Genomic DNA, 12,920 nt, shown 5'->3' on the forward strand with positions numbered 1-12,920 from the left:
GAGTATGCAAATGGATGATCGGAGCACTTGGATCCACCCCAAGATTTTTAGATAACGTAATGAGTTCAGAACTTCTCATTTTATAAAAAGAACAAAGCTTTCATCTAGCCAAGATTATACAAAGGTGTTACAAAAGAAACTAACGATTCCTAATTATATGGGCCATCAAATCTATCATGTGCTGACAGTAATTGATTAGCCCATGAATCTCCTCGGGGGCAGTACACACTTCGGCCATGGCTTTTGCTTTGGCTAATAGACGCGGGAGGTCTTGACTCCCATTCAAAGTCAAGGCGAATCTATCCATCCACATAGTCGCTTCTTGATGCAACGCATCAATCACCCTCCCTCTTGCTTCTTTTTCGGCATACACTTGTGCAAAATCCTCCACTAGCTCTTGTTCATGGGCCGTGGACTGGTTCAATTCTTCCTTGTATTGCCCTATGATGGCTAGCATGCTTTGCTCGGTGGCTTCCAAGTGTTGAGCTAAATTCCTTTTGGACCTTGCGCAAGCAACTAACTCTTCTTTTAAGATCATGCCATGCACCCGTGACCGATCTCTTTCCTCTCTTCGGAGCTTGAGCTCATTGTTGCTACCCCACAATGCTCCTCGGAATTTCTCTCGGCCATATTCCTCCTTGCGGGCCCTTTTGGTTTCTTGCTCAAGGGCTTTTGCAGTGGCCGCGTTTTCCTCTTGTAACTCGGTGCACTCCTTCCGGATGTGTGTAGCAGCTAATTTGAACTTCCCCTTGGCGAGCCTTGTTTTCCCTAGCTCTAACTTTAGAGCTCGGACTTCTTCATCTTCCTCCGGAGCTTCGAAGTTCTCCTCATCGATAACTTTCAATTTAGAGAGCCAACCTAAGCCCCGCGTGTGAATTCTTAGCCATCCATGATAACCTCCGATGACGCCATTTCGGATGCCCCTAAGCTCCTTGTCTTTCTTCAACGGACTCCTCCACGCCTTGTGGATTCTTTGTATAACCTTGAGACCTTGCGCGCCTAGATCCCTCACAAGGAAAGGCGAGAGACTTTCTTCGGTTGGCGCTCCCCTCATGGGATACCCTAGTTGTCTTATGGCGAGTGCGGGATTATAATTAATGCAACCCCTAGTCCCTATCAGTGGAACATTAGGGTAGTCCCCACACGAGAAAAGAACTCTTTCCTTGCCTTCCTTCCAATGAGGAAACCAATTGATCGCGCTGCCCCCTATCCCAGCCAAACGTTGGTCCCAATCGACTCTTCCTTTTTCGGCGCATGAGCGATAGCTTTGAAGCGGACACGGGTGTCTCGTGTCTTGTCGGAATAGGTGTGAAATCAACCATACACAGAGAGCGGGTAAACAACAGACAATCCGCGCGCTGTTTTTCTCACACCTCCGGTCAAAGGTGTCAAACAAATCTACCAAGATAGCCACCACTGGACTTTCCTTGCTATGGTGATATGTGAGGAAAGCATCAATGGCGGCCAAGTCTACCAAACCGTCGACGTTCGGGAAGAGGACAACCCCAAAAATCAGCAAGGCTAAAATATCTGCAAACGGGCCCCACTTCTCTTGGCTCGCCATATCCTTTGCCTTACCTTCCAAGTATTTCCGAGGCAAGCCCACTATGCCATTCCGAGTTTGCTTCATGCGATCCAACTCCTTTGCTGAATCACCAACCACAGTTGCAATCTTGCTCAAGGAAGGAAGAAAGCCAGACAAAAGATACGGTTTTCTCCCCCCAAGAGGGCATCCTAATATTTCCTCAAACTCTTCAATAGTTGGTACCATTTGGAAGTCCCCAAACGTGAAACACCTCAACGGCTGGTCATAGTATTGGGCAAGGGATACGACAGCTTCCGTAAATACCTCCGCTGCGGCCAAATCTAGAATCTTCCTGTACACTTTGCGGAAGGCTTGCCTTTGGAGAGGTCCCATCAATCGTCCCAATTCCTTGAGGCTAGTGACATCTAGACTTTTAACCTTGACTTGATAAAACCTTTTGCCGTTTTGATTTGTCCCCATCATTTACCTAAAAAGGGGTGGATCAAGACTCCGACGTGAATGATGCAATGCGTATGCATTAAACAGAAAGAAAACAACACAAAGGGGTAATTCACACATACGAGACCACAGAGATCCAATTTTAATGCTACGTTTTGGGCATGATGGCGCCTCAACGTAGCATTAAAAAGGTTATGTATTACTCTAAAGAAAACAAACATCACTAGCAAAAACTATAAACCAAAAATGCATGAGAACGAATGGCACAGGAGCGTGTTTGCTCTTTGCCCCTATTTGGGAACCTATTGGACAATATCTAGGGATCTCTAATAACTACCCCCCAACAATTCATAACTCACACGGCTGTTTTCTAGAGGTATCATCACTCAAGATAATAATATTGTGGCGGTATGGAATACCAGCGACAACACATTATAAAGAGAGAAAGCTCTAGACGAGGTTTCACTATTATCAAGCAAGTCAGAGACCTAGCATGATGATAGATTCACCCCCACTCCTTAAATTCCCATGGACCCGGGTGTGGGGCCCCTTTTTTACTCAAACCCGTGGGTGCTTAGAATGCAGTGTAAAGAATGCGAAATAGACAACAATTATTTACATTTTACACAGTTTCAACTAATGCACACACGAAGTTTCACAAATCCACAATTCCATAAAATAGGCCTAACTCACAAAAAATATCCCCAGTGGAGTCGCCAACTGTCGCAACGTGCCCTTCGCGGGCGAGCGAGGGCGAGGCTCACGGGTGCGCTTTCCAAAGGAGGAAAGGTGCGCGGAGTCGCCAGCAACGTTTATTTGTGGAAAACGTCGGAAAAACCGAAGGAAACCGGTCAAAATGAAAATTCTAAGTTCGGGAGTTGTATTTACGCTTGAGGAAGGTATTAGCATCTCTCACGTTTGTCTCAAAGGACAACAACCTATTTTTTAGAATTGTGGAAATTGTGTTATGTTACCTTTTATTGCTTTTTATTTTTTTGAGGTCGACAAAAGCGGGGCTTTTGCTCCTACGTACCCTCCTTTGGAGAGGAAATCAGACCTACGTAGTTCTCACTTATGCGTGAATCAAGTGATTCTTTGTACTTGAAGAGTGATCATTTAAAGGCGTTGGACCTTTAAAAATGATCCATTTTACTTAGTAAGAAACCGAAATGATAAACTTTCAAAAAACCTATTTTTGGTGGACGAGCTTGACTAGGCGAGTTCATTTTAGCCTTAGTTTCACTTTAGTTATTAGTCAATTCAATTAAGAATGAGAAATCTCAAAGAGAAAACGTCCGATTTGATCTTTCGCTTTATTTTACTAAAAGACATTTTGATTATTATATTATTTATTTTACCTCTTTTTTTTATTTCCAACGTGGTTACGGCACGATCGAACGGTCGGAATTCATTTTAACCAAAATTACCGGATGATACAATTCAAACGATCGGTGGAAATTTATTTTATTTTTACATTAAGCGAGAAATGACTTAAATAAATGGCTTAAGCACGTCAAAAGGGGGTATAAAAAGTAAATGAAAAGGGGAATAAAAATACATGAAACGAAATGTGGACCACCATGGGTACATAGAATGAATTGAAAAGCTTGGTTTGAGGTACTTACCCGTTGAAGACTGAAGAAAACAAAGAACGAACGATGAATCTTGAAGAACGGTCGAAACCTTCATGAAATTTCTCACGGAAACGTTACGGAAACGTTTCGGAAGCGCCTCGGCTTGAATTTTCTTCACGGAAACAATTTTTCCAAGCAAATTCGAAAGAGAGAGAAGTGCCTAAGGGGCTGAACCCTTTTTCACTTCACTTCTCCCCCTATTTATAGAAAATTGGGGGAGAAGCTTGCCACCCAGCTCACCCAGGCGAGCAGGGTTGCTTCCTCCAGAAGCAACAGCCTTCTGGAGGAATCTTCTGGAGGGCCCAAGTGGGCCTGGTTGCTATTTGCACCCCCATTTTTACTAAGTACACCCCCCTTTTCTATTTTTTTGTAACTCTTTTTCTGTAACGTTACAAAACTTTACGAACTTCGTAACGATACTTATTTTTTCTTCTGCAAGGTTACGAACCCTTACGACTTATGTATTTACTCTTTTTTAGCTTTCAAAGAAGTTACAGAAACTTACGGATTGCGCAAAAACACCTCTTTTTGACTTCCGCCACATTACGGAAGTTCACGGATCGCACAAGCCTGCTTCCTTTTGATTTCTGAGACATCTCGAAACTTCATTTATTGCATGTCATCAAGTAATAATCCCCGGACGAAATTAGGGTATGACACTTTCACAAACACATCTTTGCTTATTCAACTTCCACCGGAATAAGCCATTGGTTTGTTTGCTTTAAGCGACGTGCGCTCTTGAGTTTTAACTTCCAAGACCGTTCAATCAGAGATTGCTCGTCCTGCACATTGGTGGGGGTGCCGTAAAACAACGAGTAAAGTTCAAAACAAATAAGTTTCAAAAAAAAGGAAAGCATTTGATTGACTGTGTTTTCAAGACGTTCATGTGACCTCATTCCGGAAAGTTTGTCTTTTTAGAGAGAAGTGAGTTATCAAGAATAGGATGTTGGACTAATGGCCTCAGAAGGGAAGGGTTGAATTAAGATGCAAAGACTATTCCCCAATTGAACTATCACTCTTTCTTTTTGGATTAACAATGCACCCTTAACATGAATTTCTCAAAAGACAATTCAAAATAAACTCCTTTAAAGCAAAATATAAATAGAATAAATAAAAGAAGTTTAAAGGAAGAGAGGAATGCAAACTTGATTTATACTGGTTCGGCCACTTCCCGCGCCTACGTCCAGTCCTCAAGCAACCCACTTGAGATTTTCCACTCTCTTTGTAAAACTCCTTTTACAAAGTCTGAACCACACAGGGACAACCCTTCCCTTGTGTTCAGGAATCCTCTATAACAAAAGACCCATGGTCTCTTAATCCCTTTTCAGAAATAAGAAGAAGAAATCTCTCTTAAAAGAGATAGATTGTACAATGAAGATCAATCAAAATTTCTTATTGAATATGCAAGTGGTTGACCAAGGAATCTTTTTGAGAGGATAAAACTTTTGGGCAATGAAAACTCTCTTTAAATTCGTGTTTCCAAGTCACCTTTGATGGCCATTCATAAACCATTTGAATAGATGTGACTCTTGGAAATTATTTTCTGAAAATCTCCTCTGGTAATCGATTACAAGACTTGTGTAATCGATCACAGGCTTTAAAATTTGAATAAACTGCTGGTAATCAATTACCATCCATGTGTAATCGATTACACATTATAAATTTTGAATTCAAATTTCTAGTGACTATTCTAAACATTTTTAGCTGCTGGTAATTGATTACCAGAGAGTAAATCTCAATTTAAAATGATTTAGATAGAATTCTTTGGCCAAACCTTTTGCTTTTTCAATTTGGAAACTTCTTCCTAAGATTCTAGAGATCAACTTGATCATATATCTTGATTTTCTTGGATTCTTGGATTCTTGTCTTGAATAAAACTTGGAAGCACTTGATCCTTTGGCATCATCAAAACATCAAAACATCTTGCTTCTACATAGGAGTCATTTGACTTAATCCATCAAAAAATCCTTCAACTATTTCTCGTCCTTGGAAAAATTCTTTTTGCAAGAATCAACTGCTTCTTTCATTCTTCCTCACTACGAGGCTATGAAAACAAGACAACGATTGGTACCTCAAAGCCTTACACTGGGGCAATGAGGGGCATCGTGCATGAGCCTCAACTGAACCTAGGGGCAGATTAGAAGTTCTCACCCAATAGGTTCCCTCCTACAAGGTCATGACGAAAGACAACGATTGGTACCTCAAAGCCTTACACTGGGGCAATGAGGGGCACCGTGCATGAGCCTCAAGTGAACACAGGGGCCGATCAAAAGTTCTCACCCATCGATGTTTTTAACAAAAAAAAGGGGGACAAACCCTAGGATTTCAATGGATTGATTAAACATCAAACGACTCCATTGTCGTCACTCCAAAATGGTCAAATGACTAAATCAAACAGAACAACACTCAGAGGGAGTTCTCGGAGAGATTTGCAAAAGATAGGATAAGGTTGCATGGACTATCACCTCTTTCAAAAGGACAGTCAATTTGTGTTTTCCAAAAAAAAAAAATCAAATCAAAATCAAAATCACAAAATAGGGAAAGAATGTCATGAACATTGTACAACTTTCCATTACATTGCATTGTTTCATATGAAGTCCGCATTTACCAAATTTCACGACAAAGGTTGCATGCATATGCATCCCTAAAAATCATGTTAATTGCATAGATTTCCTACATCTAATGCCCAAATCTTGTGGATTTGGGATGACCGGCCCTCTCGATGAGTCGATCTCTTGCTTTCTCATAAGGGTGGACCCTTGGGTACTTGTACCTATCACCTTGAAGAGGACTACACGTCCTCGCCAACAGAGGGCTGCACGCCCTCACCTTCAGAGGGCTACAAGGCCTCGCCATCAGAGGACTGCATGTCCTCACCTTCGTAGGGCTACACGCCCTCGCCATCAGAGGACCACACATCCTCACCTTCGTAGCGCTACACGCCCTCACCTTTAGAGGACCACACGTCCTCACCTTCAGAGGGCTACACGCCCTCGCCATCAGAGGACCACACGTCCTCACCTTCAGAGGGCTACACGCCCTCGCCATCAGAGGACCACACGTCCTCACCTTCGTAGGGCTACACGCCCTCACCTTTAGAGGACCACAGGTCCTCACCTTCAGAGGGCTACACGCCCTCGCCATCAGAGGACCACACGTCCTCACCTTCAGAGGGCTACACGCCCTCGCCATCAGAGGACTGCATGTCCTCACCTTCAGAGGGCTACACGCCCTCACCTTTAGAGGACCACACGTCCTCACCTTCAGAGGGCTACACGCCCTCGCCATCAGAGGACCACACGTCCTCACCTTCAGAGGGCTACACGCCCTCGCCATCAGAGGACTGCATGTCCTCACCTTCAGAGGGCTACACGCCCTCGCCATCAGAGGACCACACGTCCTCACCTTCATAGGGCTACACGCCCTCACCTTTAGAGGACCACACGTCCTCACCTTCGTAGGACTACACTCCCTCACCTTTAGAGGACCACACGTCCTCACCTTCAGTGGGCTACACGCCCTCGCCATCATAGGACCACACGTCCTCACCTTCGTAGGGCTACACGCCCTCACCTTTAGAGGACCACACATCCTCACCTTCAGAGGGCTACACGCCCTCGCCATCAGAGGACCACACGTCCTCACCTTTAGAGGGCTACACGCCCTCGCCATCAGTGAACTGCATGTCCTCACCTTTAGAGGGCTACACGTCCTCGCCATCAAAGGACTGCATGTCCTCACCTTCGTAGGGCTACACGCCCTCACCTTTAGAGGACTACACGTCCTCGCCAACAGAGGGTTGCACGCCCTCACCTTGAGAGAACTACACGTCCTCGCCAACAGAGGGCAGCACACCCTCACCTCTAGAGGACTACACATCCTCGCCTTGAGACGGCTGCACGCCCTCACCTTTAGAGGGCTACGTGTCCTCATTTTCAGTGTGCTGCACATCCGCACCTTAAGAGAATTTAAGGTCCTCTATCCTTAAATGCTTAACCGAGACTTGCACTCCGGGTTAAGGGACCAGTAGTTTCCTTTTAACGGTTCCTGGGCCACCCCCTAATATTGGAGGGCGACTAACTGTGCAAGCACAACCAGAGAGTGAAGCTATCACGCAGCTACTATGCATACCGGGGCAAGATTTCACCCGGGCCGCTGCAAAGAGACGAGTGTGGATCATGCGCACCAACATGACTACTCTTACACAGATATAAATGACGTTGTTACTTAGCAACATTCTGCCCAGTGATCGTAATGCCGATCTCCCCCTGCGGAAGTATCAATTGGTCTGTGCCGTCCCGACATAGGTAGGTATGCATTATTTCCAACTAATTTCTAATGCCATCCACTATTTGCAGGGATCGCACCCACAAGACACCTAGTGGACCCGGAAAAGTCCAACAGGGCCCTGGGGTTTCCAGCTCTGGTTACGGGCCTCTATCAGTCCTACAGGGTGCCCGTACCCCCCCGGCAAGGTCACGTCATCATAGGTAAGTATGCACATCGCTCAACTGATTTCTGATTTCATCTATTGTTTGCAGGGATCGCGCTTGCAAGACACCCAGTGGACCCGAAGAAGTCCAACAGGGTCTTGGAGTTGTCAAGCTCTAATTACGGGTCTCTGTCAGTTCTACAGAGTACCTGTCACCTCCAGCAAGGGCATCAGGCCCCCTACTAATCGAGCTTTCATCAAGAAGTACTGTGTCTCCAGGCAAGCGCAGGGCGAAACACCACAGCAGCCTGGGGATGGCCGGCAGCGGCCAACAGACGCACCGCCATCACCTCTAGAGTTCACCTCTGCTCATCCACAAAAAGGTTTGAGTATTGCCTACACCACATGGCCGACCAATAGGCGACCAAGTCCAAAGCCAAAGGTAAGCAAAGTACTAGGTCAGTGACCGACAAGTCATAAGGCGTCCAGCTCAAGACGTTAAAGAAGTGCTACTAGGAGGCAACCTAGTACCTTTTGAATCCATGCTTGTTATTTGATCACTTTTTATAGTAGGACGCACCTAGTTGCTCATGATCCTGGGAATTTAAATAAAACAAGCGCAAGCTCGGAAGGTAGTCATACCTCACAAAATATATATATGTATGTTTAGGTAGTAAAAATACCTTAGATATGCATGTATGTAAACAAAAAAACACTTCACAAAATATATATATGTATGTTTAGGTAGAAAGATACCTTAGATATGCATGTATGTAAACAAAAAATACTTCACAAAATATATATATGTATGTTTAGGTAGAAAGATACCTTGGATATGCATGTATATAGCAAAAATACCTTACAAAACATATATATGTATGTTTAGGTAGCAAAAAAGAAGAGAAGGAAAATTTCCAATCAAAGAGAAAGCAAAAAAAGAAGAGAAGGAAAATTTCCAATCAAAGAGAAAGCAAAAAAAAGAAAAGAAAGGAAATTCCCAATCAAAGAGTGGGAGAAAGCAAAAAGAAAAGAAAGAAAATTCCCAACCAAAGAATGGGAGAAAGTAAAAAAGGAAGGATAGAAAGTTCCTGATCAAAGAAACTAGAAGAAATGTGCAGAAAGGTCTTTTGACCAGACAATATCTGAACAATACATAATTGTCACCAAATGAACGAAAAGAAGGAAAAGAAACCATGACCTAGAGTGGTCTTCTCCCTTTGATTACCAACCAAAATCCTGTGCGTCGGTGACTTGCTCGCCTCGCGTCAAACAAGAACAGAAAAGGAAAAAGCCAAAAAAAATCAAAAGCCGAAAAACCCACCAAAAGAACCCATTCCCAAGGGAAGTCCTATTGATCCATGATCACGCATGTAATTTTTGATTTGATAGGAAATAATTTGCAAAGTCAAGTCATGACATATCTATGGTTCGGAATTAGGATGAAACACTTACCTGTGCGAGATTGATACACTTTGAGTGATTTTCTTCTATTTTTGTCGAACCCGGTGTTTCCTCTAAATGGTCATTTAGAAACGAAATGCTAAACATCCAAAATCTCATTTGTGGTTATGAGAAAATTTCATCAGCAGACTCTCCTTCCCTGGTAGACGCATTGTTTTTCACTCAAAAAAGCATATGCTGCTCTAATCTGTTGGAATATTTGTCTCTTTGCTAAAGCATGTTTGCATTTTAGTGGAGAAAACAGCGAGACTTTTTCAAGTCTCACAAGTTATCCAGAACTACGTAGGTCTGAGTTCCTCATTTGAGGATACGTAGGAGCAAAAGCCTCGCTTTTGTCGACCACACCGCTTTTTGTTACCATGACCCAAGAGCTGGTAGCCCACGGAGACACCTTACGGTTATCCGCACCTCGTCATTCAGTGACCCCAAGTGTGGACCCTCTACTGCAATCCTCCATGATTGACTAGTGAGGACCCTCTACTGCAATCCTCTATTCTCTCCTTTTTTTCGGAGCCCCATGAATTGTGTTCTCGTTTATGCATCCTCCACCGAAAGAGTTTCGAGCCATGCTTCATGATTGACTAGTGAGGACCCTCTAGGGCAATCCTCCATCCTCGCCTTTTTTTCGGAGCCCCATGAATTGCGTTTTCGTTCAAGCATCCTCCACCCAAAGAGTTTGGAGCTATGCTTCATAATTGACTAGTAAGGACCCTCTAGCGCAACCCTCCATCCTCGCCTTTTTTTTCGGAGCCCCATGAATTTCTTTTTCATTCATGCATCCTCCACCCAAAGAGTTTGGAGCTATGCTTCATCATTGACTAGTGAGGACCCTCTAGTGCAATCCTCCATCCTCGCCTTTTTTTCGGAGCCCCATGAATTGCGTTTTCGTTCATGCATCCTCTACCCAAAGACTTTAGAGCTATGCTTCATGATTGACTAGTGAGGACCCTCTAGTGCAATCCTCCATTCTCTCCTTTTTTTCGGAGCCCCATGAATTGCGTTCTCGTTTATGCATCCTCCACCGAAAGAGTTTGGAGCCATGCTTCATGATTGACTAGTGAGGACCCTCTAGTGCAATCCTCCATCCTCGCCTTTTTTTCGGACCCGCATTAATTGCGCTTTCGTTCATGCATCCTCCACCCAAAGAGTTTGGAGCTATGCTTCATGATTGACTAGTGAGGACCCTCTAGTGTAATCCTCCATCCTCGCCTTTTTTTCGGAGCCCCATGAATTGCGTTTTCGTTCATGAATCCTCCACCCAAAGTGTTTGGAATTATGCTTCATGATTGACTAGTGAGGACCCTCTAGTGCAATCCTCCATTCTCGCCTTATTTTCAGAGCCCCATGAATTGTGTTTTCGTTCATGCATTCTCCACCCAATGAGTTTGGAGCTATGCTTCATGATTAACTAGTGAGGACCCTCTAGTGCAACCCTCCATCCTCGGCTTTTTTTCGGAGCCCCATGAATTGCGTTCTCGTTCATGCATTCTCCACCCAATGAGTTTGGAGCTATGCTTCATGATTGACTAGTGAGGACCATCTAGTGCAATCCTCCACCCTCGCCTTTTTTTCGGAGCCCCATGAATTGCGTTTTCGTTCATGCATCCTCCACCCAAAGAGTTTGGAGCTATGCTTCATGATTGACTAGTAAGGACCCTCTAGTGCAACCCTCCATCCTCGCCTTTAATTTTGGAGCCCCATGAATTTCTTTTTCGTTCATGCATCCTCGACCCAAAGATATTGGAGCTATGCTTCATCATGGACTAGTGAGGACCCTCTAGTGCAATCCGCCATCCTCGCCTTTTTTTCGGAGCCCCATGAATTGCGTTTTCGTTCATGCGTCCTCCACCCAATGAGTTTGGATCTATGCTTCATGATTAACTTGTGAGGACCCTCTACTGCAATCCTCCATCCTCCCCTTTTTTTCGGAGCCCCATGAATTGCGTTTTCGTTCATGCGTCCTCCACCCAATGAGTTTGGAGCTATGCTTCATGATTGACTAGTGAGGACCCCTTTAGTGCAACCCTCCATCCTCGCCTTTAATTTCGGAGCCCCATGAATTTCTTTTTCGTTCATGCATTCTCGACCCAAAGAGATTGGAGCTATGCTTCATCATTGACTAGTGAGGACCTTCTAGTGCAATCCTCCATCCTCGCATTTAATTTCGGAGCCCCATGAATTTCTTTTTCGTTCATGCATCCTCGACCCAAAGAGATTGGAGTTATGCTTCATCATTGACTTGTGAGGACCCTCTAGTGCAATCCTCCATCCTCACCTTTTTTTCAGAGCCCCATGAATTGCGTTTTCGTTCATGCGTCCTCCACCCAATGAGTTTGGAGCTATGCTTCATGATTGACTAGTGAGGACCCCTTTAGTGCAACCCTCCATCCTCGCCTTTAATTTCGGAGCCCCATGAATTTCTTTTTCGTTCATGCATCCTCGACCCAAAGATATTGAAGCTATGCTTCATCATGGACTAGTGAGGACCCTCTAGTGCAATCCTCCATCCTCGCCTTTTTTTCGGAGCCCCATGAATTGCGTTTTCGTTCATGCGTCCTTCACCCAATGTGTTTGGCGCTATGCTTCATGATTGACTAGTAAGGACCCTCTAGTGCAACCCTCCATCCTCGCCTTTAATTTTGGAGCCCCATGAATTTCTTTTTCGTTCATGCATCCTCGACCCAAAGAGATTGGAGCTATGCTTCATCATTGACTAGTGAGGACCCTCTAGTGCAATCCTCCATTCTCGCCTTTTTTTCAGAGCCCCATGAATTGCGTTCTCGTTCATGCATTCTCCACCCAAAGTGTTTGGAGCTATCCTTCATGAATGACTAGTGAGGACCCTCTAGTGCAATCCTCCACCCACGCCTTTTTTTCGGAGCCCCATGAATAGCGTTTTCGTTCATGCATCCTCCATCCAAAGAGATTGGAATTATGCTTCATGATTGACTAGTGAGGACCCTCTAGTGCAATCCTCCATTCTCGCCTTATTTCGTAGCACCCCGAATTGCGTTTTCGTTCATGCATCCTACACCCAAAGAGATTGGAGCTATGCTTCATGATTGACTAGTGAGGACCATCTAGTGCAATCCTCCACCCTCGCCTTTTTTTCGGAGCCCCATGAATTGCGTTTTCGTTCATGCATCCTCCACCCAAAGAGTTTGGAGCTATGCTTCATGATTGACTAGTGAGGACCCTCTAGTGCAACCCTCCATCCTCGCCTTTAATTTTGGAGCCCTATGAATTTCTTTTTCGTTCATGCATCCTCGACCCAAAGATATTGAAGCTATGCTTCATCATGGACTAGTGAGGACCCTCTAGTGCAATCCTCCATCCTCGCCTTTTTTTCGGAGCCCCATGAATTGCGTTTTCGTTCATGCGTCCTTCACCCAATGAGTTTGGCGCTATG

The sequence above is a fragment of the Glycine max genome, chromosome 7 (assembly GCF_000004515.6).
Source record: "Glycine max cultivar Williams 82 chromosome 7, Glycine_max_v4.0, whole genome shotgun sequence".
Taxonomy (NCBI): domain Eukaryota; kingdom Viridiplantae; phylum Streptophyta; class Magnoliopsida; order Fabales; family Fabaceae; genus Glycine; species Glycine max.